This window comes from Chiloscyllium plagiosum, unplaced genomic scaffold (genome assembly GCF_037043375.1).
Source record: "Chiloscyllium plagiosum isolate Xiang-an unplaced genomic scaffold, Cpla_swu_hap1 HiC_scaffold_19, whole genome shotgun sequence".
Taxonomy (NCBI): Eukaryota; Metazoa; Chordata; class Chondrichthyes; order Orectolobiformes; family Hemiscylliidae; genus Chiloscyllium; species Chiloscyllium plagiosum.
Window position 1 is genome coordinate 60,501,863 of NW_028270157.1, and position 26,662 is coordinate 60,528,524.

General features: G+C 40.2%; 1 protein-coding gene and 2 long non-coding RNA genes across 7 annotated transcripts in view; 1 reads left to right on the plus strand and 2 right to left on the minus strand.

Annotated features, from left to right (window-relative positions):
* LOC122559510 (A disintegrin and metalloproteinase with thrombospondin motifs 20) overlaps positions 1-26,662 on the plus strand; it is a 384,605-nt gene that overhangs the window by 255,048 nt on the left and 102,895 nt on the right. The gene's annotated exons all lie outside the window — the stretch shown is intronic.
* LOC148146792 (uncharacterized) lies at positions 762-4,720 on the minus strand. The gene is made up of 4 exons (XR_015760493.1): positions 4,634-4,720; positions 1,640-1,767; positions 1,176-1,291; positions 762-947 (listed from the first exon to the last, which is right to left on the minus strand). It is a non-coding gene; the product is annotated as an uncharacterized LOC148146792 (long non-coding RNA).
* Positions 4,765-26,662, minus strand: part of LOC148146793 (uncharacterized) — a 66,159-nt gene continuing 44,261 nt past the window's right edge. For 2 of the 4 annotated variants that reach the window (XR_015760491.1, XR_015760490.1), the window contains 4 exons: positions 24,808-24,894; positions 19,038-19,275; positions 15,264-15,351; positions 4,765-4,951 (listed from right to left, as the gene is read on the minus strand). This is a non-coding gene — a long non-coding RNA (uncharacterized LOC148146793). The remainder of the gene's footprint in view (positions 4,952-15,263; positions 15,352-19,037; positions 19,276-24,807; positions 24,895-26,662) is intronic. The other 2 variants (XR_015760489.1, XR_015760492.1) reach the window with 2 other exon arrangements.

The window sequence follows — 26,662 nt, forward strand, 5'->3', positions numbered from 1 at the left end:
CTCTTTCATCATGTCTTTGGTTGCTCCATGGTAAAGTGAGATGAACTTTAGTTTGGGTATATAAAATTCGAGTAAGCAATTTGAAAAGAGCCATTCTCTTTAAAACACACACAGTTCATGAATTAGCCCATGTATACTAATATGCTTCAAAACCTGTTCAGATAAAATGAGCTTACTTTGTAAAGCATAGCTCACGTATTCCAAGAGTATTTGATGAATAGCAGATGCAAATATGCCAACATAGTTTTTTTCACTTCTGTAAAATTTAAATGAGATGCTTGACCATCTGGGATTGCCGTATCGAGCTGACCATACACAAGACTCCAGTATTGTGTCTGTACAGGAGTGCGTGACACTGCATTAATGTTGATATGGTTGTCGAATTACATCATCCTTAAACTGGGAAAAACTTGTGTAAACTACATTTAATGGAAAACATATATCATTTATTATCAAAATATTAATGTTCCATAAAATCATGAGGTAAATTACCTAGATTTTGAAAATACCTCTTGTAAATAGATCATCTCTAATGTTGAAGCCTGAAGTGATGATAATGCTCATAGCTCACAATATTGACTGATTTCCTTTCCTTTCCTGAATTAATCATTTTCCAAGAGTCCTACCATTGGCAGGCATGCCTTCAGAAGCTGGGCTCTGTGCTCTGGAATTCCCTTGGAAAAAATTCTCTACTTTCTTCTCCTTTTGCAATCGTTCCTAAAGCCCACTGTGTGAGCAGACCTTTTCTCTTACCTCCTAATTGCTGCTGCTTTTGTTCAGCATCAGGTTTTGTCTGAATGAACCTCTGTGACGTGGCTTGGACTTTCTCCCACGTGAAAAAGGAGTTTGAAGGTATAGTGATAGTTGCTGTCATTTTCCTTTCTGGCCTTGTCTGTTCCAGATCATGCATTTGTCCTCCCAGCCATGAGGGGAACTTAAATGGATGGCTGTTGGTGTGGAGCATAGAAGGAAAATAAAGATCGGGACGTGTCAAGTTTCAATGGGGAGGTGATGGCCTAGTGGCATTATCACCAGACTGTTAATTCAGTGACTCAGATAATGTTTTGGGGACCCAGATTCAAATCCAGCCAAAATTTAACTTCACTTAAAAAAAAACTCTGGAATTAACAGTCTAATGATGGCCAAGACCACTTGTCGGAAACTGTTGTCCTTACCTGGTCTGGCCTATACGAGACTCCAGAACCACTGCAATGTGGTTGATTTGTAACTGCCCTCTGAGCAACTAGCAATGGGCAATAAATGCTGATCTAGCCCCAGCAATGCCCTCATCCTGTGAATGAATAAGAAAAGTGCACAGCAATGTAATCATCTATTTATCAATCATCTATTTGAGTCATGATAGTGACTGAAATATCTCAGCCAGGCCACTAGGATGCCCACCACTCCCCTGCTCACAGTCGATTAATGACTGTGAAATCTTCTACGTCCACCTGAGAAGTCAGGTTCATTCCTCATCAGAATGATAGACTCTCAAACCATCTCATCATCAGGAGAGTAAAAGTAAAGGATAAACATTTTTTCAGGGCGAGGATAAATCTGAAGAATATTCTGTCAACCTCACTCAAGCAGTTACCTCAACAGTTGCAATGGTAGAAGACTAAGTGAGTAATGTTCTTACCTCTGAGCCAGGTGTTCCAGGTTCAAGTCCCACCTCTTGCGGAGGTGTGTCATAACATCTCTCAACAGTTGATTAGAAAATATTCTAGAAGCCTACCAGCCCAGAAAACATTGTGTTCCAAAGGAAACCTAAAAGATCACAGGAAAACAGTTTCCAAGAAGTGTGGAAGTATTTTATTTCCCAGTGTGGTATGGTTGTCTCTCAGACAAAGGATATAGTTTAGGTGTATTTTCAAACATATTGTGTGAAAAATGGCTGTCAGTTAAGTGACATTTTGTAATCATATGTTTTATGGTAATTTTAAAATGTGATTCCTTTTTAGTTTGAATGCCATATATGTTGTTCTCCAGCCATTTCACTCTAGTGGCAGCTGTTAAATAAGCCCAGCCTTTTCCCCTTGCACTTCTGTTGACATTTTGACCTCACTGGAATTAACTTCTTCGAAGAGACAAGATGGCCGGCAGTAAATAATGAAATAGAGGATTATACCTTCCACTGAGGAATCAGAAATAATGATTAATCATCAAAATTTGAACTTGGGGATTAACTTTGATATTTTAAAAAGTGTCTTGAATTAACTAAAATGTGCATTATGCTGTTGGCTATTTCTTACTGTTTGACTTTGATTAATGACCTTATTCCCACTTCTGACAATATAGTGGATGTATTTCCTGATGATTTCACAATATTTTGCACCACTTGCAACTCTTCAGATACTGAAGCATTCAGTGTGATCTGAAAAGCAGGCTCGGGCTGATATGTGACAAATTGCACTCCTTGCCACTCAAGTGCTAGGCCATAACCATCTCCAACTAAAGAGAAAATGACCATTCTTGCCACATATCTTTGCTAAGTGAAGCTAAATCAATCAATCTTCCACCATTCATCAGTGAGTCGTCCACATCGTGAAATGCTTTCAGTGCTCAAAATGTTTCCATGGCCCATTCAACCTTTGGTCTGGACAACCTTCAACAAAATACCAACAAATGGTCAAACATTCTCCTCTGCTCCTGTCATATTTGATTCAGCCATTGTGTCTTTCTGGCCAATATCTGTTGTTGACAGCATGAAACAATTTTCTTATGCCTACACAACTAGAGTCAGAGAGGTGTACAATATGAAAACAGACCCTTCGGTCTAACCCGTCCATGCCGACCAGATATCCCAAGAATTCTGTCTTGAGTTTAAGGAGTCTATGAAATCCATTACCTGTTGTCTTTTGGTCATTCCGCAACCAGGTAATTGTTAACAAATATTCCTTGACTGGCTTTTTCCGGACCAGTTGTTTCTTGACTGGTTTGATTTGTCTTACAGTTTGAAGACGATAGAGGTCATTCATGTTCAGACTCAGGAGTGAGAACTCTTGCTTGTGAAGTGTGAATATATAATTTGGTCTGCCTTCTGATTCCTCATGTATTAATCAGTTGTTGCAGCATATCTTAAATGTCAAGTGGGTAAACCTCCTGGAACATCTAGGGGCACTTTGTAAACGGTATGTTTTCAACCATAGTTCTCTATCTGCTAATATAGTGACATTCATCACTACATCAAGCTTGAAATTGGTGAGATACCCATGGACATGATTATCCTCTTTCCTAAATGTTGGGGCTGGATCACTTGTTTCCCTTCAGAACGCTTTAGGCTTTCTTCCCTTGTTAAGTTATCCCATGAACCTCTTTGTATGAGTAGTTATCTGACTTCTTGCTTTTTGTGACTACCCTTCAAAGAATTTTCTGGAAGTGACCGATTATTTTTAATACTTGGGCACTGTTCGTACTTGTGTGAAGTTTTCCCATTCCACAGCTAACAAGACTGAGAGTATCTAATGTCGGTTCTGCTCACTATACTGCTTTGTTACATGCATCTTCTTTGGTTAGTACAATTTGAATGGATTCCATTGAGCTCCTGTGATAAAGTTAATGTCCTCCTGTAAGGATTGATCTGTACAACATCGTCCAGTCTTCAGCTTTACTCCCCACCTGTATGGCTTTCTCTAGGATTAAATCATCTTTTCGTTACAACAAATCTGACCAAAACAACCAATCCAACATTAATTCTGTCCTTTTTAAAATATTATTTCTCTAACTTGTAGAGATCATCAACTATGTATGGATATCCAATCATGCTGAACCCATCTGTTAAATCTTGTTCTTTCAAGAGTTTTACTTGTTGTGAGGTTAAAATTAAAACCCTTCAGAACTTCTTCAAAAGTATGTTTTACTTTTTTATACCTTAGTGTCCTAAAACATCATAAGCTATAATCTCAATTCATATAACAGTACATTAACTTGTTCAGCTTCTGACTTAGTGTAATTTGGAAATTATTCTGTATCTTTGTTTTCTCGAAGATGGGTCTTATGTGTCTTTTTTGCCCCACCTCTGAAATTAAGTCTTCCTGTAAATATTATTTCTGATGCCAGGTTTTCCTGATGTGATTTTTCATTTTCCTTGCTGAGAAGGATTTTAATTTTCAGAAATACCAGTGCTGTTGCTCTGGCTGGTACTGGAGTATTTTCCTGTGCTGTGGTCCAAATGCAGGATTCCCATCTTCTGTAGCTAATATATATAGCCACGTTTCAAGAGTAAATTGGGGGGGGGGGGGTGGCTGAATTTTTCGTGGATTTTCTGGATGTATCCCACTATTCATAGACTAAATAAATGATTCCTGTTTCCTTAATGGTTTTATTGAATTAGGTATAATATTATGAACTGCACATCATGCAATTTGCAACTGCCATTGACTAATTCAACAGCTCCAGGAAATTCATAACTCTCCTGCTTCAGCCCATCTCTATCCAAGTTTGCAAGGTTTATTTTCAAATTGATTGGAGGTCTTGTTTTGTTAAATCTTGCCAATATGTTTTCTGCTGGAGTATACTTAAATAATCAGCTCTTCCTGCTGCTAACTATCTGCATTACTACTACTGCACGTGATATGATGCAGTTAAGTGAAAGCCACACCACTGCACAGTATATTATATCAGCATTCCTTACCGTTGACTACCATGTATGCATTATTGTTCACGAAGAGTGTGTTTGCTCCATCCTCTTTCAAGATAGCAGTCTACAGGCCCCACTTGGTCTAGTGTGATAAAAGAAAACCACACACAAGTTGAACAAGACTCTTCAACAAAATAGTAGTTTATTGCATGTTAACAAGTAAATGCAAGTTACCCTGATGCCATAGAAGTGGTTACAGACAATGAGGAGGCCCTGGATGTGGCTCTTGCTCCTTTCAGATCCTATGCCCATATTACCTCATCACGGGGAGGTGCTGTTGAAGACACTTGTCAGTATTCATTCTTTCAGATCCTGACAGAACAATTAGGATATGTGTTAAAATGTTGAAGCCCCAGCCCAGGGGAACGGCATTTGTTATTTAATACAAAGCAGAGAAACCACTATGTGATTCCCTCTCACATAGCCCAAAGCCACTTACCACCACTAGGTTACCTCCAATTCCTGATAATTTCTCTGTGGCCCTTAACAAATGGTCTCTGGATATCCTATAGGCAACATTCCCTAGACACTATCTGCTACTGTAATGACCTCCTTCTGAAATGTGATAAGTTTAGTCAGAAGCAATGATAAGTCTAAGATGATTTTGTTTGATTAACTGATGCCTAACCAAATACTCTATTGCTCTGACAGTGACAGATGTATATTTACTGGGTTTCTCTGCCTTTGCCTGTTAAAATACAGGAGCGACATTTGCAATTGTACAATCCAAAAGCACAGTTATTCATTTTGGAAAGCATTGGGAATTCTGAACAATGCACCTGCAAGTTTCTCACCTGTTTGTTTTTACAACCCTGGAATGTAAACTGGTACGCTCTCGAGAGGTACAGTAAAGACAGGAGAAAAGAATGGAGAGTGGTGTTCTCTACAAGAACATGACGGATTTGTTGCAGTGGGAAAGGAGATGCAGGAGAGTGCCTGTTTACACAGGAGGTGCACAACTCGCAGAACACACAATCTCAGGGAGGGTGGTCTGTTAAAACAAAGTCAGGGCATGGACTGGTGACTATAATAAGGTTTAGCCTTAATTGTGTTTTTAACTCGGGTGTGCTGCCTGGTCCATGGAGTTCTGCAGGGACAGTTAACTATGCGTAAAACCATGCCGAAGATATTACTCTGCATTTACATGCCATGGATTCTTTATAAGCTGCGATTAAGGAGGACATGAGTCAACTGTTCTGTTTATTCAAGAGGTATTTGTGAACTTATTTTGACATGAACCATTTTGCATTCACTTTGGCAATAACCAGGAACCACAGAAGCAGTAACTTCTCTTCCCCATATTGGCCGTTGCTCCATTGCACAAGCCGTCATTGACAGTGCCATTTGAATGCCTCTAGCGTAAAACGATTAATTTTATTCGAGGGTTCATTTGAGAAATCCTTGAGAGCTATTTTATGACTTTTGGATGCTAGATTTTGGTTGTGAGGGACTCTCTGAGGGTAATGCCTCGATTAAAAGATATTAAAGAATTGAGAGATTCCAAGCTGTGCTGGTCATCAACAACAATTGAATACTTTTTATCTATCACCTAAGATGGAAGAGTGAAAGGGAGCAGTGCCCACACTTCTTTCTCTCTCTCTTTTTCTCTTGGGCTAGCTGACGCTTAATCCTACCATCCCCTGGCCAAACCTCCCTCTCCTTCCTTGGTGTCTCTTCTCCTCTCTCGCTTTCTCTACCCTTTCTCTTATATTCTCACACACACACGCACACACAGATATGCACACACTCCACTGACACCCTGACTTCCAACTCGCGCTCTCAAGTCAATCAGTGTTGATGCTAAGAATCTAGTTCTCTCCTTTTTCAGCTTATATTTAAATAGGAGGATTGTTGTAATTGGGAGAAGTGGCAAGTTCCCCATAATATGATCTCCAATAATGGATAAGGCAACCATGGTTAACTAGGGAAGTTAAAGGCAACGTCATGCTAAAAGAAGAAAGTGATACAATTTGGCTAAGGTTAGATATAAGACAGAGGATTGGAAAAGTTTTGCAAATCAACAAAAGATGACCAAAACAAAAAAATAAAGATGATGATAAACTTTGAGGGTAAACTTGCACAATCATCTTTAAATGTGTAAAAAGGAATAGTGATGTCAAAGTGAAGCCATAGAGAATGAGGCTGGGGAAATATTAATAGGAAATCAGGAAATGGCAGAGGGTTAAATACCTACTTTGCACCAGTCTTCATAGTATAAGATACTGGCTTTCCAAATTACTAATTAATTAGGAGCAAAAGGAGGTGAGGAAATTAGTACAGTAATTATGACGAGAGGAAACCTACTAGGGGAACTAATGGGGCTAAAGACCTGAGTCTGATGAGATTCATTCTAAAATATTAAAGAAGCAACTATAGAGATAATGGATGCAATCTTCCAAAAATTCTGAAGATTCTGGAAAAGCACCAGAAGATTGATAAACTGACAATGTAACACCTTTATTTAACAAGGCAAGGAGACAAATAATAGATCTGTTAGCTTAATGTCTGTCACTGGGAAAACATGAAAATTAGTTGCAATACGATATATAGTGTGACCAAGCAGAATCAGTAAGGCTTCATGAAGGGGAATTGATATTTGACAAATTTACTAGAATTGCTGGAGGTAAAAAGTGGATAGATACAAGGGAAGCAGTGGATGTAATGTATTTAGATTTTCAGAAAGAATTTGATAAAGTACCTCACATGAGTCTACTTAATCAGTTAAGAACCCATGTTGTTAAAGGCACTATTTTAGCATGGATAGAGGATTAACTAATACAAGATAGAGGGAAACACTGCTAAGAGCCTTTGAAATAATGCTAACAGGAAGACTTAATTTCAGAGGTGGGCCAAGAAAGAAACATAAGAGAAAAAAATGCTTAAGATACTGAACAACTTCCAAATTAGACTCTAAATCAGAAGCTGAGCAAGTTAATGTGCTACCATATACAATTGAGATTATAGCTTATGATGGTTTAGGTCACCAAGATGTAAAAGAAGTAAAAGTAATAGAGGCAAGTGTTAGAATAAGGAGGTCATTTTCAAGAAGGCAACTTGTAATGAGTGAAGTCCACAGGGATCAGTGCTGGGGCCGCAGTTATTTACAATAAATGCTAATGACTTGGATGAGTGAAGTGAATGTACTATAGCCAAGTTTGCACATGACATAAACAGGTGGGAAGGTAGTGGTAAGGATGACAAAAACAGTTTGCATGGCGACATAGATTAATAAGTTGGCAAAAACTTGGCAGATGGAATTTAAGGTGTGATTGTGTAATTTGGCAGGAAGAACAGAGGGATTGAAAAGTATTTAAATGCAGAAAGCTGCAGAGCAGAAGGATTTGGGAATCCTTGTCTGTGAATCACAAAATGCTAGTATCCAAATTCCGTATGTAATAGAGAAGACAAATGGAAGGTTGGCATTTATTTCAAAGGGAATGTTTTGCAAAAACTACTGTAGGTGTTAGTCGGACCACAGTTGGAATTCTGTGAACAGTTATTTAACCTTATTTAAGGAAGGTTATACTGGCTTTGGCGGCCATTCAGAGAATATTCACTAGGCTGATACCAGGAACGGAGAGACTGTGTCTTATGAGAATAGAGTGAGTAGATGGGGCAAATCCTTGTTGGAGCCTAGAGAAATGAGAGGTAACTTTGTTGAAGCATAGAAGACCTCATGGACTTGGAAAGGGTAGATGCAGAATGGCTGTTTCCCCTTGTGGCAGAGTCTAGGACCAGAGGGTATAATCTCAGAGTAAGGGGGGTCACCCACTTAAGACAGAGATGAGGAAGGATTTCTTCTCTGAGGTTAGTGAATCTGTTGAACCACAGAGGGCTGGTTCATTAAATATATCCAAGATTGAGAAAGATTTTTATACGGGCTATTGGGAAAAGGCAGGAAAGTGGAGTTGAGGATCATCGGATCAGCCATGATCTTATTGATTGGTGGAGCAGACTTGATGGGCTGAATGGCCGACTTCTGCTATGTTTTACAGTCTTATTCTGTCTCTGGAAGGGCGGCAAGTGCTTGATACAGAGTCTGCGAGGTTACTGGAGTAGGTAGTATGGGAAAGACCGGTTCAGTGATTTGAGGAACTGCTGTTCCCAAATCCTGCCTCTCCTAGAGTCACTGGTCCTCTAATCAAACCCTGCATGATGTCCCACTCTCAACTAAATGTCTGCACCCCTGCCTACAACTACTTGTCCCAAACCACGGAGGAACAATAATATTAATTAATATTTCACGGGAACTGTCTTGAATTTTTGTTGTTCCTGTATTTGCCTTCACTTATGATACTTCAAAAAGCAAATTTGCCAAACACCCCTGGCTATGAACATGCATCCAGGGTGTATGCACTGGAGGGTGTATATAATGCCTTCAAAACAACTAAACATTGCAGTTCTTTTTAGTTAGGGAAAAAGAGAGATGCCTGACTTTACCGAGATAGCAACCATAGTACTCCATCATACTTCATGTCCTGTGGCTCTTCATAACATCTGCACAGCAGATGCAGCAAGGCAAATTGATCAGCTTAGACCACTGTTAAACTAATACTTGAAGATGTTGAGCCAAAGCTTTACATGTTTAGAGTCAATCAAGATTTGCAAAATGATTAAGTGCTACACATTGCATGATATTACTAATGAGCCAACTGGATGACAAGCTGTAGAAAAACAAGAGAACAATAATGTTTATTCACCAGCTGAGGTAGGGCAATGGGTGTTTTTATGACCTCTGCAGCTGATATCGTTTCGTTTTATGTGACATTTTTACAATCCGTCAACCAAGTTACTTCTACTGTGCATTTTTCTCAACTGTTAATTTTACCTTTGGACAACTGGTACCATTTTTCGACACATGGACGTGAATAAATACCATTCCTGTGATAGGTGTGCATCACATTTATGTTGTAGTCAGATCTCCCTTTAATGTAGTGTCTCTAGATACGCCTCTCCACTATCTTTTCTACCCCCATAACACTTCCCAACTTCCAATAGCTCAAATTTAAACTGTTGGTCCTTTTTTATAAAAACCTCCCTTATTTCTGTAACTTCCTCCAGGCATATGAAAACTCCTCCCCCAAAATCTCCACTAACATTGAAAGTCATGCCTTCAGCCATCCAATTTCCACAATGTTTTTGAGCTGGCACACGTGAGATGTTTGAATTCCCTCTAGTCAACATGAACCATTGTCCAAGAACATATAGGTTTATTGTGACTGCATCTTTGAAAGATAGAACAGGCTTGAATAGCTGAATGGCTTATTCATGATCCTGTTCCTGATTTGTAGGTTTATATATAACTAAGATTTGGCACTTGCAACAACAGCCTACATTTTGTATAGTACCTATCAACCTGATGAAACATCCCATCCCGGGACCCAGCCAGGTGATAAAACGAAGACTGACAGCAATGTTAGGAGAGGCGACCAATATCTTGGTCAGAGGTTTGAGGAGAGTTTCAAATGAAGAGAGTGAGATGGTGACGTTCCAGGGAAACGACTGAAGACAAAACCAGGAAGCCTTGTCAGCATGGATGATTTGGGCCTGTTTCTGAGCTGTATACCTCTATTACTGTAACAGAAATGTGGATCAAGACAAGATGGTTTGTACCATAGAAGATCCCAATGGTCTTTCTTTTCTTTCCTGCTGTAGCATGTGTCACCTCAAATGCACAACCACGCAATTTTCACTGTCTTTTCATCACTTCTAACATTCCTGCCATTAATTCTTAGTAAACATATCTTTAGCAAATATTTCTCACAACCAGTTCCTTACATTATTAATCATGTATTGCTTTAGCATTGTATTATTGCCTGAATCATTTCAAGATGGGACACCTCTTGCCTCTTAATTCTTGCTATGCCTCTGGGCATTTGTGCTGGCCATCCTTCTGTACGACATGTGACTCCATTACTGTGGTGACTAGTGTTTAGCCTGGAAAACAGGATAAATTTCTTTCTGTACGCCTGGACGAATGAACTCGTCAATATTTCTGCCAGCTCGATCATTCATTGGATGCTATGGCACATGGTTTAAAATTGCAACTTTAATTTACATTGCTACCATAAAGCTTGCATTCCTGAGCATTATATATATTTGAGAATTAATCCCACAAATCTATTCAGGATCATAATCGTTAATGATAAATGGGCATACCTTTATTTTTCTGGACATACACATAAGTAGTTGCAAAATTAATGATCAGTAAAAGGATGAGGGGTCTCAGGAACGAGTCCCATCTTCCAGTAAGATTTTGTAACGTGCTAAATGTAAACAACGTTTATTGTTAAGTAAAACGTCTTAATGTCAATAGGTAGTTACAATAGAATTTGAAATACTGTTTCTACTCTCAACACATTGCCTTGCAGTCTAGCAATTTCATGTCAAATTGGTTGGATTTCCCATGTCAAGCTATGGAAATCTGTCTCTTGCAAGGATTCCTTTAATTCCCAGTAGTCGGGTGGTTAATTGATGTGGATCAACAGAGATACAGTATTTGATTTTACTCATTGTGCTACAAATTTCTACTTAATCTTGATATGACCACAGCTGCCACCCTAGTCTGCACAACCAAAATGCAGCGTTCAAAACGGTTTAAATTTTTAATTTGTAAAAGCATCTCAGGAAATAACATTCATTTTTCTCATTTTTCTCCCAGATGTGCTCCAGGCATTGAGCTTTCAGATCTGGTTGTCCCTTACATATTGAAATCGTGTCCAGAAGCACTTAAACGTTGGCAGCAGAATTCTTTTGTCATACCAGATGCTAACTAAAGGGGATGTAACAATCTGTTCTGCAGAAGGATAAGTTAAAGCAAAGTGCTAGGAATGAGTTAATTCAAGTAAATCTTGTTTCTACATGCTGAAACTGGCCCAGAGCCAATAGCTTCTTGGTGAGCCAAGAGGTGAAACTGGGTTTTGGGTACAGATTGAAGGAGTCATACCCAACTGTTTCAGTCAATAATGGAAACCATTTTGCCTTCTCTTTGATATTTTTCTGCTCAACTTTCTCTCTTTGGGAAGCTTCCTGATTTTGATTCTACAGGCCAAGGCCGCACTCTGAGCCTAATGTTCATGACTGACCTGAGGCAATCAAGCATTCAATCAATGTCTGTAGTTAAAGTTGAGCCCAAACCAGGCCTTAACCAGACTACATAAGAACCGAATGGAAAGTTGCAGAAGTAGGCCATTCGGCCTCTGAATCCTCCCTCCGCCATTTAGCAAGATGATGTCTGCTGTGACTCCAGGACTGAACTCTACTCTTGTGCCAACTCTTCATGGCCCTCAACTCCCCAGTATTTCAGAAGGGTGGCATAGTGGCTCAGTGGTTAGCACTGCTGCCTCACAGTGCCAGGAACTGAGTTCGATTCCAGCCTCGGGCAACTGTCAGTGTGGAGTTTGTACATTCTCCCCGTGTCTGCATGGGTTTCCTCCCACAATCCAAGGATGTGCAGGTTAGGTGAATTGGCCATGCTAAATTGCCAATAGTGTTCAGGGATGTGTAGCTTAAGTGCATTAGTCAGGGGTAAATATAGGGTGGGGGAATGGGTCAGGATGGGTAACTCTTTGGAGGGTCGGTATAGACTTTTTGGGCCGAAGGGCCTGTTTCCACACTGTAGGGATTCTATGATTCTAAATCTATGTGACTCCTCTCTAAATGCCTTCAGTGATCTAGCCTGCATAACTCTCTGGGGTGGAGGATTCAAGATACTGTTTACCCTCAGGGACAAAAAAAAAAAATTCCTTCCCATCTCAGTTTTCGATGAATATCTCTTTATTCTGAAACTGTGTTCCCTAGTTCCGAGATTCAACATCTTCTCACTACCCACCCTGTCAAGTCCCCTCAGAAACGTGTAGGTTTCAATAACGTCAGCTCTCTTCCTTTTAAACTCCTAATTGGTATAAGCCTAACCTGTTCAGCTATTCTTGATAAGCCAGCCCCTTCATCCCTGGAATCAGCCAAGTGAATCTATTTTGAATAGCCTCCAATGTCGGTATATCCTTTCTTATATACGGGGACCGTGCCGTACTCTAAATGCAGCCTCAATAACATCCTGTACTGTTGTAACAACGCAATTTGAAAATAAAGGGTCACTATTAAGACAGAGATCAGAATGTTTTTCCCTCAGAGGGTTGTTGGTCTGTGGAATTCTCCTCCCCAGTGGAGGTTGGGTCATTTGAATACTTTTAAGCTGAGTTAGATATATTTATGATTGTTAAGAAAACCAAAGGATATAGTGAGGTACACAAGAGAGTTGAGTTGGGGCCACACTTAGATTAGCCATCAGATCTCATCAAAGGTTACCTCAGATTACAACGGGATCTTGATCAGATGGGCCAATGGGCTGAGGAGTGGCAGATGGAGTTTAATTTAGATAAATGTGAGGTGCTGCAGTTTGGAAAGGCAAATCAGAGCAGGACTTATACACTTAATGGGAAGGTCCTGGGGAGTGTTGCTGAACAAAGAAACTTTGGAGTGCAGGTTCATAGTTCCTTGAAAGTGGAGTTGAATGTAGATAGGATCGTGAGGAAGGCATTTGGTATGCTTTCCTTTATTGGTCAGAACATTGAGTATAGGAGTTTGGGAGGTCATGTTGTGGCTGTACAGGATGTTGGTTAGGCCACCTTGGGAATATTGTATGCAATTCTCATCTCCCTCCTATTGAAAGGGTGTTGCGAAACATGAAAGGGTTCAGAAAAGATTTGCAAGAATGTTGCCAGGATTAGATGATTATACCTATCGGGAGAGGCTGAACAGGCTGGGGCTGTTTTTCCTGGAGCTTTGGAGGCTGAGGGGGTGACCTTTGAGGTTTATAAAATCCATGAGGGGCACAGATAGGGCAAATAGACAATAGTTCTGGATTTTGGGGGAGTCCAGAACTAGAGGGCATAGGTTTAAGGTGAGAGGGGAAAGATATAAAAGAGACCTAAGGGGCAACCTTTTCTCGCAGAGGGTGGTGCATGTATGGACAGAGCTACCAGAGGAGGTGGTGGATAAATAGGGTACAATTGCATTTAAAAGGCATCTGGATGGATATATGAATAGGAAAGGTTTGGAGGGATATGGGCCAAGTGCTGGCAGGTGGGACTAAATTAATTTAGGATATCCAGTCAGCATAGACGAGTTGGACCGAAGGGTCTGTTTCTGTGCTGTACAGCTCTATGATGCAATAAATGGTGGGCAAACTGGAAGGGCTAAGTGGCCTCCTCCTGCTTTTACTTTGAATGTGTAAGTACAGGTTATTGCTTTTTGGTAATGATAGACCAGGTTGTTTAGTCAAAGCTCTCAGCTGCAGCAGATTGTAAAATGAAGGCACTTTCCTCATGTCTTCAATGGCAGAAGATATTTAAAACTAGGATTTAGGAAATGAAATAAAAATAAAACTCTGAACTAAAGTTAAACTACTTGGTTATTATGTTTCATTCCTTCCTGTGTTAATGTTTCTGTTGTGTGTTAACCCACTCAATCCTAATGCTGTGCCTTCCATCTGCAGAGTTTAAGGCTTGGGCAGATAAGTGGCAAGTGACTATTGTTGCATACAAGTGACAGGCAATGACCATTCCCAACCAACAAGAGAGAATCTAACCATCTCCCCTTGAAGTTCAACAGCACTGCAATTGCAGATCCCTATCATCCACATCCCAAAGACCACAAACCTAACTGGAACAGTCAGTACTGTGGTTACAAGATCTGGTCAGGACTGGAAAATCTGCAATGAGCAATTCAGAGCCTCCAAATGCCTGTCTACTTTATCTATAAGGCATAAGCCATGAGTTGGATGGAATACTCCCCACTGCTGCAAAAAGCAATTGGGAAACTTGACACCATCCAGGGCAAAGCATCATGCTGAATTAACACCTTATCCACCACCTTAAATACTCTGTCATAGTACAGTGTATTTGCAGTGTGTGTACCATTTGCATTGCAACCTCCTTCCAAATCTGCAACGTTACTACCTTGAAGAACAAAGGCAATGAATGCATGGGAAGACCAGCACTTGTGAGTTCCTCTCCATTTATCTTGGAATGATATAAGTGATCCTTCACTGTAGCTGGGATAAAATCCTGGAGCTCCACCCCTAACAGTAGTGTGGGTGTCCTGATACCACAAGAATTATAGAAGTTTCAGAAATTAACGCCTTGTCTCACCAGCTTCTCAAGGTCAAGTTGGCATGAGAGCGCTGGCCTTATTTGGGACATTCAGAATCCATGAGTAAATAGCTTTTTTCGAAAAAAAAGAGCAGACATCTTCCATAGGAAGGTTGAACAAAGTTGACCACTTTGAAGCAGTTATGAGGTTGAATATGTATACACACAACACACTTTACATCTGAAGTAATTGAGAACTGAAATTGAATCTCCAGTGTTGGTGGAAAAGCAGTGCATTTTATACATTGATCATCTTTATTTTACACTGGATTCAATAGAAGAATGAATTGGACGCAGTTTGAAAGGAACTACCAATTTCACTGCCTTAGACTCGCCCTGATATGAAGCGAAAAAAAAATTGCTGAGAGTACAGTGATAAAGAAAAAAACTGGAAGCAAAATGAGTAAGAAATACAAAAGGCTGAAATGTTGAGTGGAGATTCTTGGCAAAGGGACATGAGCAGAAATACTAACCTGTCTTCCCTTGTGGGAATGCTGACTGATGGTCAATGCCCTGTGAAGATCCTTGACTTCCTTTTCTGTTAAAAATGTGGCCTTGCATCTGTGGAGGTGAGGGCAGGTTTGAAAATTTGAAAATATTTGTATTTCTGCCAAGCTGACAATTCATAGCTGTCTTTAACCTTAGGAACATACGATTGTTGGAGATTGTTTGAAAAGAAAATTGAGACGACGACCCTATTTTGTTGCACGGTGGCACAGTGGTTAGCACTGTTGCCTCACAGCGCCTGAGACCCGGGTTCAATTCCCGCCTCAGGCGACTGACTGTGTGGAGTTTGCATATTCTCCCCTTGTCTGCGTGGGTTTCCTCCGGGTGCTCCGGTTTCCTCCCACAGTCCAAAGATGTGCAGGTCTGGTGAATTGACCATGCTAAATTGTCCGTAGTGTTAGGTAAGGGGTAAATGTAGGGGCATGGGTGGGTTGCGCTTCGGCGGGTCGGTGTGGACTTGTTGGGCCAAAGGCCTGTTTCTACACTGTAATGTAATCTAATCTAATAATCTAATCTAATATCGACAGTGCAATGCAGTCGGTTAAATTGAGAAAACTTTGTCAACTGCCAAGCAATGTTTGCTGAAGCATGTGGCAAAATGCTGAAAAACATTAAGTGGGCAATAAAGCTAGTCACTACATGCAGTGAAGATCTCTTGGAAAGATTTGAGGAGCAATCAAACATTAAGTCAAAAAGTATGTGAAAAATCAATCTATTTCACAAATGTTATTGCTGAAAGCACCCCTCTGCTGGAGAAGCCAAGTGATGATGTGTGATATAACTCAGCAGGACTTTCTTGGCAACAGATAAAAGTGTTAAAAGCAAACCCAGAAAATGTGTAATCCACTATAAATCATTGCAGTTTCAGGACAGAGATTGGACCATGTCTGACAATGAAAACTTTTAGTGCTGCTCATACTTTAAAAAAAGTTGCATTTCATTTTTAATTAATCTGCAGAAATTTAAACTGAGCAGTTTCTATTTAACAAGTTTGATTATTTAAGAGCTTTTGTAAGGTTTCTCCGATAGTATATATATTAAACCGATAAAAGGAAATTAGCGTGTCCTTGGTTGAAAGAGTGCTTCTTTGACTCAAGGCCTTGAGGATATCTAAAGATTCAGACAATTGTATGGAGTGTGCAGCTCTTTTGAGGGATGCTGCTTTGTATTCAGATCATGTTACTAAGAGTAGTATTTTAAAGCAGTCATTAGTTTTCCATAAAGTAACTGGGTAACTTGACCAATTGCAAAATTTCTCTCATTGAGAACCTAATGGAACAAGTCAGAGCTCCTCCAGTAGCCAATACATTTACTGCATGGATACTCTCCTAACTGAGGGTTGTGCTGTTCCCCCAGAGGTCAGAGCAATTGATTTCATTGTGCATGTGCAAGGTTCTGCCAGTAAAACAAAACATGCCGGCAATCGAATCAACACAGTAGATATCAATGAATGGGGTGGAATGATGTCACTGCAGTACTGGCGTGGTTGTTGCACATGCATCATATGAGCACCTTTCTACAGTGCCAGCAGACACACACAAATGACGTGGAATGGGTTAAGGAAGTCTAAGTTGGAAGTTAGGTGAATGATACAAGTTTTGACAAGATGGTAAGTAATGAACCAGATACTAGTAAATTCTATGTGGACCTAGACTGACGAAATGGACAGAAATATGGAAAATGCGATGTAATGTGCCTATATTTGATGTGATTTTACACATTATGTGTGAAGGTGACAAAATGGCTTGGTAAGGAAGCTAAGAAAATGTGAAATATTTAGCTTTATGAATAGGCACATTGAATACAAAGCAAGGAAGCTGTACTTGACTTTGTCACTCATTAGATAGGCCTCATCTAGAGTATTGTGCACTACTTTGGGTATCATTCTTTAGGAATGTTTTTCAAGCTACAGAGACAGTCAACAGGATGTTTACAATGATGATACCAGAAATGAAGGACTTCAGTGGAGGGATTAGAAAAATTGCGATTATTCTTACTATAGCAGAGAAAGTTAAGGTGGAACTTAATAGATGCTTTCTATACATTATTAAAAATCATATGATACCAGGTTATAGTCCAACAGCTTTATTTGGAAGTACAAGCTTTGTACTGATGTCGTGTTGTAACCTGGTTTCATGTGATTTTTAATTTTGTCCACCCCAGTCCAACACTGGCATCTCCACATCCATTCATTATGTGAGGGGTTTGATACAATCAGTTGGGAGAATCCTTTGGCTTGAGTTTGATAATCAGATCCGAGCCGAAACTTTATTGCTGGAACAGCACAGCAGGTCAGGCAGCATCCAGGGAACAGGAGATTCGACATTTCGGGCACAGGCCCTTCCTCAGGCCTGTGCCCGAAACGTCGAATCTCCTGTTCCCTGGATGCTGCCTGACCTGCTGTGCTGTTCCAGCAATAAAGTTTCGGCTTTGATCTCCAGCATCTGTGGACCTCACTTTCTCCTTTGATAATCAGATACTGTGTATTTTGAACAACTGGAAAGAGTAATGATTTCACGTGGGTTTCTTATAATCTGGAACACACTTGCCAAAAGAATGGTGCAATCAGATTATATTGGAATGATCAAAAGACAATTAGACCTGGATTTGAAGAGGATTAATTTACAGAATGATGGGAAGAAATCAGGAGCGTGGGAGTATATCAGCCAATAGGCATGACGAACTAAAAATTCTGATTCGCAGGACCCTTTGAGATTGCAGAGTCTGTGCTAGTTCCACCTTTCCTCATAGCTTATCTCCATTACACCATACATGATGTTTGTAGCTCATTTGTAACACAGCAACCAGGACTGCTGATAGGTCACTAGGCTTCCTTGTCTGAAGTTATTCAAATAATGTTGTGGAGTATTTTCATGTTGTTTCCATCAAATATTGACATTTGTTAAAAAATAGTTCATTTGGCTGTTAAATAACTGATTCAGTATTCCCCCAATTTTTGACTTTGGTTTCAGTATTTAGATAATTTACGAGAAAAAGCAGAAATTCCAAACACTGACCCTTGTGATACTTAATGCAATATCTTCCACACACCATCTGATGAAACAGTCTCTCATGAGAGATCTCTGTTCCCTCTGCAATAATTATTAATGCACTCCACCCTAGATCCCTCACCTTGCAGTTTATTCCACATTCTTTTGTTATTGTTAATAAAAGAAATATTTTCTAGATTTAAAAAAATCCTTTCCAAATAATCAAGGGGAGGTTAAGAATGAAAATCTTCTTACAAAAGTTGAATAAAATGCAACTTATCACTAGCTATGGTTGAAAAATGGAATCATTGGTTTAGAAAAAAGTTAGATAAACAACTGAAAATAGAGGTGCCAGGTAAAATGAGAGTGTGAGACCAGACTAGGTGCTTGTGGAGTTAAAGACCAGGGAAAACTTGCTGGCTGAAAGACCCCCCCCCCATAAGTCTAATGTGAAACATTGAGAGATATTTGTTTAAACTTGTAGCTGATCTCCCTGTGATGAATCAAATGGCATTCTGCAAGGCCACATTATATAAGTCCATAACACATCTTCAGTTGTATGGAGTTGAAGAGAAACTCAATGCAGATGTGAAATCAAATGCCAGTTTTTACAAACCTGAATTAAGAAAAGACGTGAAAAGCTGCCTGTTGCAAACCATATCAGAATAGCATTTTTTGAAAAAAAAGAGGCAAATTAATACTTCTAGTGTAGCCTCGTTGTGTACTTTCAAATTACACACAACCTTTTACCTGACGAACTCAGAGTGTAGGATAGTTCCCGCCCCTATAAGGGCCGTTTCTTCATTAATAGTTTTGATATTGGACAGAGTACATGTCAAGAAATGTTGCAACCTGTAGTTTTTTTAATATCCCGCAGGTGGCTGGTTTCCAATTTCACAATACTTTCTCTGAAAGGATGCACTTTCATTTTGCAATTTGAAAATTTACCACATATTCATTTTTTTAAAAACAAAATCCGATGTTAATTCTGTAAAGTAAGACAGAAACAGAAAGACAATTCAATATTGGGAATCTGAGATCAGCATCAGATTAGTAATTAAAATAGATGAGGTTTTCATAATCAATGTAACAGTTCTGCACAGCAACATATATCATGATTTAATCATCTCATCCTTGTGAACATTTTTAATTATTCCTGAGCAATTATCCTGCAAAACACCTCGCCACATATTTTCAAATCAAGGGAAACGCAGTGATATTATTTTACATTAGAATCCCTACAGTATGGAAACAGGCTATTTGGCCCAACAAGTCCACACCGACCCTCCAAAGAGTAACCCACCTAACCCATTCCCCTACCCTATATTTTACCTCAGACTAATGCACCTAACACTATGGGCAATTTAGCATGGCCAGTTCACCTGGCCTGCACAACTTTTAGATTGTGGGAGGAAACCCACTTAGACACAGGGAGATTGTGCAAACTCCACCCAGACAGTCGTCGAGGCGGGAATCAAACCCGGGTCCCTCGCGCTGTGAGGCAGCAGTGCTAACCACTGCGCCGATGTTCAATTGTTCATTGATAACAACTTCTAGAATAGATGGACCAAATGGCTTCTGTGCTGAGGCATGCGACAATTCTATGACAGGTATCAGCTCATGAATCTGGCCTGGAATCATTGCTGGGACTTTTTGTATTGCCTTACATGCCAGTTGTTATAGTAGTACTAGTTCCACTGTTCCAAGTGTTCCCAATGATGGATTAGACTCTTATACTTCACACATACATATATTCAGGATCCATTTTTAAAAGGAAAAATATTTTTCAGATGTTTCTTGTCTATTTGTTACCTAGTTTCTCCCTAAGAATACTCATGGTTTCCCTAGTGGTTTAAATGAGGTATGTCCTACCCAATGTACTGTTGTAGGTCCCATGCAGTGGTGGGGATACAGTGAACTGTGCTTCTGCTCCTGATGACAAACGCTGAAGTTCACATATTAGGGGAGTTCACTGTGGATCATTGTGATGACTTCCAGAGGAAAGAGTAGTTTTTAACCCTCACAATTATTTTCAATACTCCCCTGCACTCCACATCAATTATATTCATTAATGAATGCAGTGACTAATTACAATTTTTAAAAAATGCTCACAGGCAAATTCCTTCGACTGAAGGTTATTGTCACGGTTACAGTACTAGATTTGCACCTCATATAACATTGGGCCAATCATTTGGATAAAGGTATTATCTTCTGATGAACAGAATATGTGCAGAATTACTGCAAGCATTCAGCTCTGCATTGTCTAGTCTGACTATGAGACAATGCTGCTCCTTACAAAACGTGCACAGTAGTTCTAAGGTGGATAACAGTATTTCTGGCATCCACATTATTTTGAATACTTAAACACATCTGTAAAATATAACATTTCACCCTTCATCTCCCTATTTGCTTCATATTTAGAACATTGCTACTTTATTTTTCCATTCTCCAAGAACATGAAACCAATTTATCTCTACCTTTCTCTGAAGTGTTGTGTTCTGATGTAAAAGGCATGTCTAATTCAGATAAGGGCTCTGCTTTGGAAATTTTTTGTGTGAAAGCGATTGTGTGTTAACTCCTGTTTCCAGATACCTGCTGCTGTTTGCGTTTACTCAACAGGAGATGTGTGTCTGAAACTACGAATTGTTGGTCGGCAGATGTTCAGAATTGTGAAAGGAGAAAAAGAAAGCTCAGGCCAAACGTGTTTCAGTCCAGCCTTTGTTGTAAAATAATCTCTTCAACCCCTAAAAAATGCCCAACTCCCATTGCTGAGTATTCCAGATTAGCTGCATGGGCTTGGGGTTGAGCTGGTGAGATACAGCATAGAAGAGAATGGATTGGAGCACAGAAGGTAGGAATATATTCATTGTGCTAGCAATTTGAAAGAAGAATCAAATTAGTTCCACTGGCTGCATTTTCCTCAGAACCCTTCAGCAAATAGCCAATTCTATCTTGGAAATAATTATTAAATCTTATTCACCATCCTTGATTGTGCAGTCCAGGTCATTTCCATGGTCATATTGATTTTCCTATTTCATCTTGATGATCAAACTGAAAATAGGTTTCACTCCTCTCTCATGTCAACTGGGTGGCATCTCAAGGTCTCAAATGTGATCCAGTGCCCCCTTGTCAGTGGTGGACATCTAGTCAGGCTGTCAGCCAGAGCACTGAATGGTCTTGGTTCCCTTATCTTAGGAAAGTTGTCCTGGTATTGGAGGCAGTCCAGAGGAGGTTCACTAGACTGAAAGTTATGGAGGGATTGACTTGGGAAGGGGAGCTTGAGTCGATTTGGGCTTGTATTCATTTGAGTTCAGAAGAATGAGAGGTGACTTTATTGAAACATACAAGATGCTTAAGTGGCTTGACAGGATGGATGCAGAGAGTTTGTTTACCCTTCCGGGAGAGTCCAGGACCAGAGGGCATCATCTCAGAGTAAGGGGTCACCCATTTAAGGTACAAATTAGGAGGATTTCTTTTCTCTGAGGGTTGTGAATCTGTGGAATTATTTATTGCAGAGGGCGGTAGAGGTTGGGTCATTGAGTATATTCAAGCCTGAGATAAACATGTTTTTAATCAGTAAGGGAATTATGGGAATGGGGATAAGGCAGGAAAATGGATTTGAGGATTGTCAAATCAGCTATGACTTCATTGAATAGCAGAGCAGATTCGATCAGCTGAATGGCCTACTTCTGCTCCTGACATAATTTTCTGTCCTGCCATTCAGGTAACAGTCAGAGCAAAAGTGCTTGGCATGAATTAACTGTCTATATGTATGGTCTGGCACAGCACCAATATGGCTGTAGTATGGCCTGAACCCAGAATTTTGTACGTAATTCCGATATTGCTACATACCCAAAGGGTGCGCAAAATTGTGAATCTAATCAGGGCATGTTGTGGAGGAGGAGTGAAAGGAACATGCCAATCGCTTCCTTACCTTGCAATGTGCCTTTCAGGCTTTCTAAAGTAAGGAAATCCAGGCACACGACTTGATGCCAGCTTCTGGTCAACTCTGTGTGGATGCATCCCCATCATTCACAAAGGATAGGAGGGAAAAAGTCCTGTGAGAACCCCACACCTCATCTGCATGGCTCTCCAAAGCTTCTGCACTAGACATAGATGGGAGGGAAATCTTTCTCTAGCTTCACAGATAAATTGATCATCCTTGCTATTCTGATTATAGCTGGTAAAACTGGACACCACAAAGAATGAAATGTGCCAAATGCATACTGTTCTTTATCCTTGTGCTGTTATGAGTCCTTTGGACTAGCCACACTACCATACATCAAGAACATTTCCGAACTGACAGCCAGACTATTGCGACCACTAGGACTCATAACAGCACATAAACCAACAGCCACTCTCAGAACGAAGGACCCAATACCCAGCATGAGCAAAACCAATGTAGTGTACAAAATCCCATGCAAGGACTGCACAAAACACTACATAGGACAAACAGGAAGACAGCTAACGATCCGTATCCATGAACACCAACTAGCCACCAAACGACACAACCAGCTATCCTTAGTAGCCACACATGCAGATGACAAGCACCATGAATTCGACTGGGACAACACTACTATTATAGGACAAGCCAAACAGAGAACAGCCAGAGAATTCCTAGAGGCATGGCACTCATCCACAGATTCAATCAATAAGCACATCGACCTGGACCCAATATACCGACCACTGCAGCGGACAGCTGGAACTGACAACCGGAAGTGACAGATTCAAACCACTATAAATGCCGGAGGAAAGATCACAGAAGCGCTTCACAGGAGGCTCCCAAGCACTGAGGATGTCACCTAGACAGGGGACGAAACGTCTGCAACACAAATTCCCAGCTCGGCGAACAGAACTACAACAACTTTTTAAGTATCTATTTTCTTTCTACTATAGTAAATTATTCACTGTTTGCTTTGTCCTATATGTAATCTGGCCACCCTTGTGCATAAACCACCTACTATAAAGAGATGGGATGCACGTCTACTCTGCCTGTGATTTTCTAGCATCTCACACTGGGGGTTGAATAGCCCAGCCCAATCACAACTTTCTTCACTGTAGCCCTGTACCTGACCCCTGCTCTGGATTAGACTAGAGCAAGATGGCAAACATCTCTCACAGAGAGGACATCCACCAGGACATCACTAGAGCCTCTCAAGCCCTTCCCTCAACTAATATAGCTGCTGCACTACTAAAGCCACTGAACACCTATGAAGATATCAAAGTTGGATCAGCTTGGAAGCTGTGGACGTAAGCCGTCGAGTGGTTTTATGATGCAGTTTATCCTTTGGTAAAATGACTCTTTGCCAATCCTTTACATTAATCTACTACATCAAAGGAAATGGCACTTTGTAGACTTGGAACACAGTACATAGAACAGTACAGCACAGGAATGGACCCTACACCCCTCTGTACTTCTACAATCATCTGATTGCATGCTTTTTCATCTCTGTGTGAGAAATAAGAATTCTATACAAAGTAAAACTATTTATGTAACTGTGGGTCCAACATTTCTATAGTATGTGAGGATATGAGGTAGAGTGGTTTGTCCACAAGGCAACCAGAGGTTGAAGCACAGTCTCTTCCCTCTGGGACCTTGTCCTATTTAATAAACAGTAAAGATCCCGATGGAATGAGATGTTCACCTACCCTCTTTACCTCAACATATGACTTTGCAGAGTGTCTCCAACTGTGCCTGGCCACCCATGAGTTTCACCACAAATAAGCCTGGCAGGCCAGAGATTGGTAGAGTTGATATACGTCCCATACCAGGCCATACTAAGGCTTGCTACCAAATGTAATTGACCGCAGCAGTGTTTGATTATCATGACATGACCATCTTTCCCTTTGGGATAGGGAAGGAATTTTGTTTCCCTTCATTAGCCTGTAAGAAACATCTGCAAGGTGTTGCACCAACATTCAGGCTAATAGTCAGTGCTGGAGCCTCTGCTCCATCCATTCAGGCCTCATCCATTCATCATAACCTAGAGGTGTTAACCACTTAGATGGGACCATGCTTTTGAGTCCAGTTCACCAGATGGAGTTGGTGACCCCAGAATTTGAAGTCAGTTGCTTCTTAGAACATGCTGAAGAGAGGCTGTGGTACTGATGTAAAGAGTAAGTTTGTTTGCAGATAAAATTGCATAAAACTGATCTTATAGCTTCTGTGATATTTTTACCTTTAAATAAATCTGGATAGGCAGCTTAAACCTGCACAGAGTTGTTTAAATATATAATACTTTGCCTCACTTTGGGGTGAATGTCGAAAATGGAGGGCTTCTCATATGCAATGTAGTTTCCCACCTGCCCAAGCGATCAAAGTAAGTTGTCAAGTTGTTCATTGTAGGAGCAACAAGCTTCATTAGTGGATACTTGAACACATCAGGTAATTGTTCAGAAAAACTGACAGAAACATCATGAAGAAACATCATGAGTTCAGGTCTGCAATATCAGAATGTATTCCTGGAATGTAAAATTTATTATCCATTCACCTAAAGTGAAATATTCCAACATTTCCTACCTGTGCATTTGAAATATTTAACTTGGTGTTCTGCTGATGGTTTCTCATCTGTGTTCTCTTCAGCATCAATTTTGCCATGTCTGTTAGCTGTACAGAGGTAATCACTTAGTTATGCGTTCATATCTGTAAAACTTTACATGTATATTCACATTTGGGAATCATATTCAATGTCCCAGTTGTTAAGAAACCATGTGTTGGGTTTTTTTTTTGAAGAAATAGGATTGTCTTTATACCACTAGAATAAGATTGAATTAATAGCCTGGATTTGAAGCTATCTATTTTCATCATCAGAGAGGAAATCCACGAAGACATTCTGAGAACTTAATTTCAGTTTTTTTTTAAGAAGATTGCTTCAGTAGCAGTGACCTCAAGCTACTGTATGGTCATAAGCACCCAACTATTATCCTTTCAGGAAGAGTATCTGTCATCCTTACCATATTTTCACTAAGGCAGGAAGCTTAAGTCAAGATATTTCCGGCACTGCTAAACTCATCTTCTTGAGAATGTTGCCTGCCCACCATATTTTCATTCTGAGATGCAGGTACAAGGTGAAATTGGGCCCACAGTCTCCGGAACCATTTTTGGAGACAGTCTCAGGGGTTAGTGAATGTCAAGGTGGGTTGGTTGGAAGGCCCACCTCAATTGTCTGAGACTCCAATTGTATTTATTTGTTAATAGATCCTAAAGCCCTCACCTTTCGCACCCCTTCACCGCACCCATGTCCCTTCCATACCAAAACTTCAGCTGGGCACTCATCATAAGGTAATCTGAAGAAACAAATGCCTTACCATCTCTTGATACAGTTGACAGGTGGCCTCTTTATCAATGTTTAGCCAAGCTCCAAGTCTTATTAATAGATTGGCTCAGAAGAGGCCTGTTCTTATATGTTGAAGTGGGGTGGTTCATATTGATTGATTGATATCTTTATGGAATCATAAGAAGTTATTCTTTAAGCTCTTTCTTTCGTTCTTTGCTTATTTTGCACAAGATCAACATGTGTGATGTAAGGCTTCTATCTTTTACACTATAATGGTTCTGTTTGACACTTTTACAGTGTTATAAGGGCAGTAGGTGTTTTTGAAAGCAGATTTTTGAATGAGTTTTTTTTACAAATGCACTTCAAGACCCACTAATGTTATTTTCTGACTCATTGGTTCTGTAGTACACACTGGATGAGTGGGCATGGAGGATGTGTGCAGAGATGGGGTTTCATGCGGACATGGTTAAGAACTTTTAACATTTGCCCTTTATAAAGATAATGATCCACTCTGTGGTTTCTGAATACTTTGAGAGACTGTGAACCAAGTGTTCTTGGGAAACTGGCCTGACTCCATGATAATGCTGAGAGAGGATAACAGCTACTTGCTTCTCACAATAGGGCCAGTTGGAAGTGCAACGGCGGAGTTTGCAACTACCACACTTATCCCACACCGAGGAAAACTGCCACTACTGGGAATAGCAGCCGGAATTCAGAAATTGGGTCTTACCTACCACTTTTAGAGGCCTCCAGAAAATCTGATTCCTGATCTGGGTTATGTTTAAGAGAAATGTCATAGCAGGCATTGATTCTTAGCTGCCCTCTGAAAAGGCCTAGCAAACCTTTCAGTTTTATTAAACTGCAAATGGCCTGTGATGTCGCAAAAAGAAGGATGGGTGCTAAATACCCTTTGATGCACACATCTTGAGAATTAAATAGAAAAACCAGAAGTTGTGCACCCACTGTTTCCCAATCCATGTGACCAAAGGGCAAATCGTCCATAATAGTACATTTTCATAAAGTCAGTCTCAGTGTCTGAATTTTGATAGAGGATTGATTCTAACTACATGGTTAATTTACCATTTTTGATATGTTTCA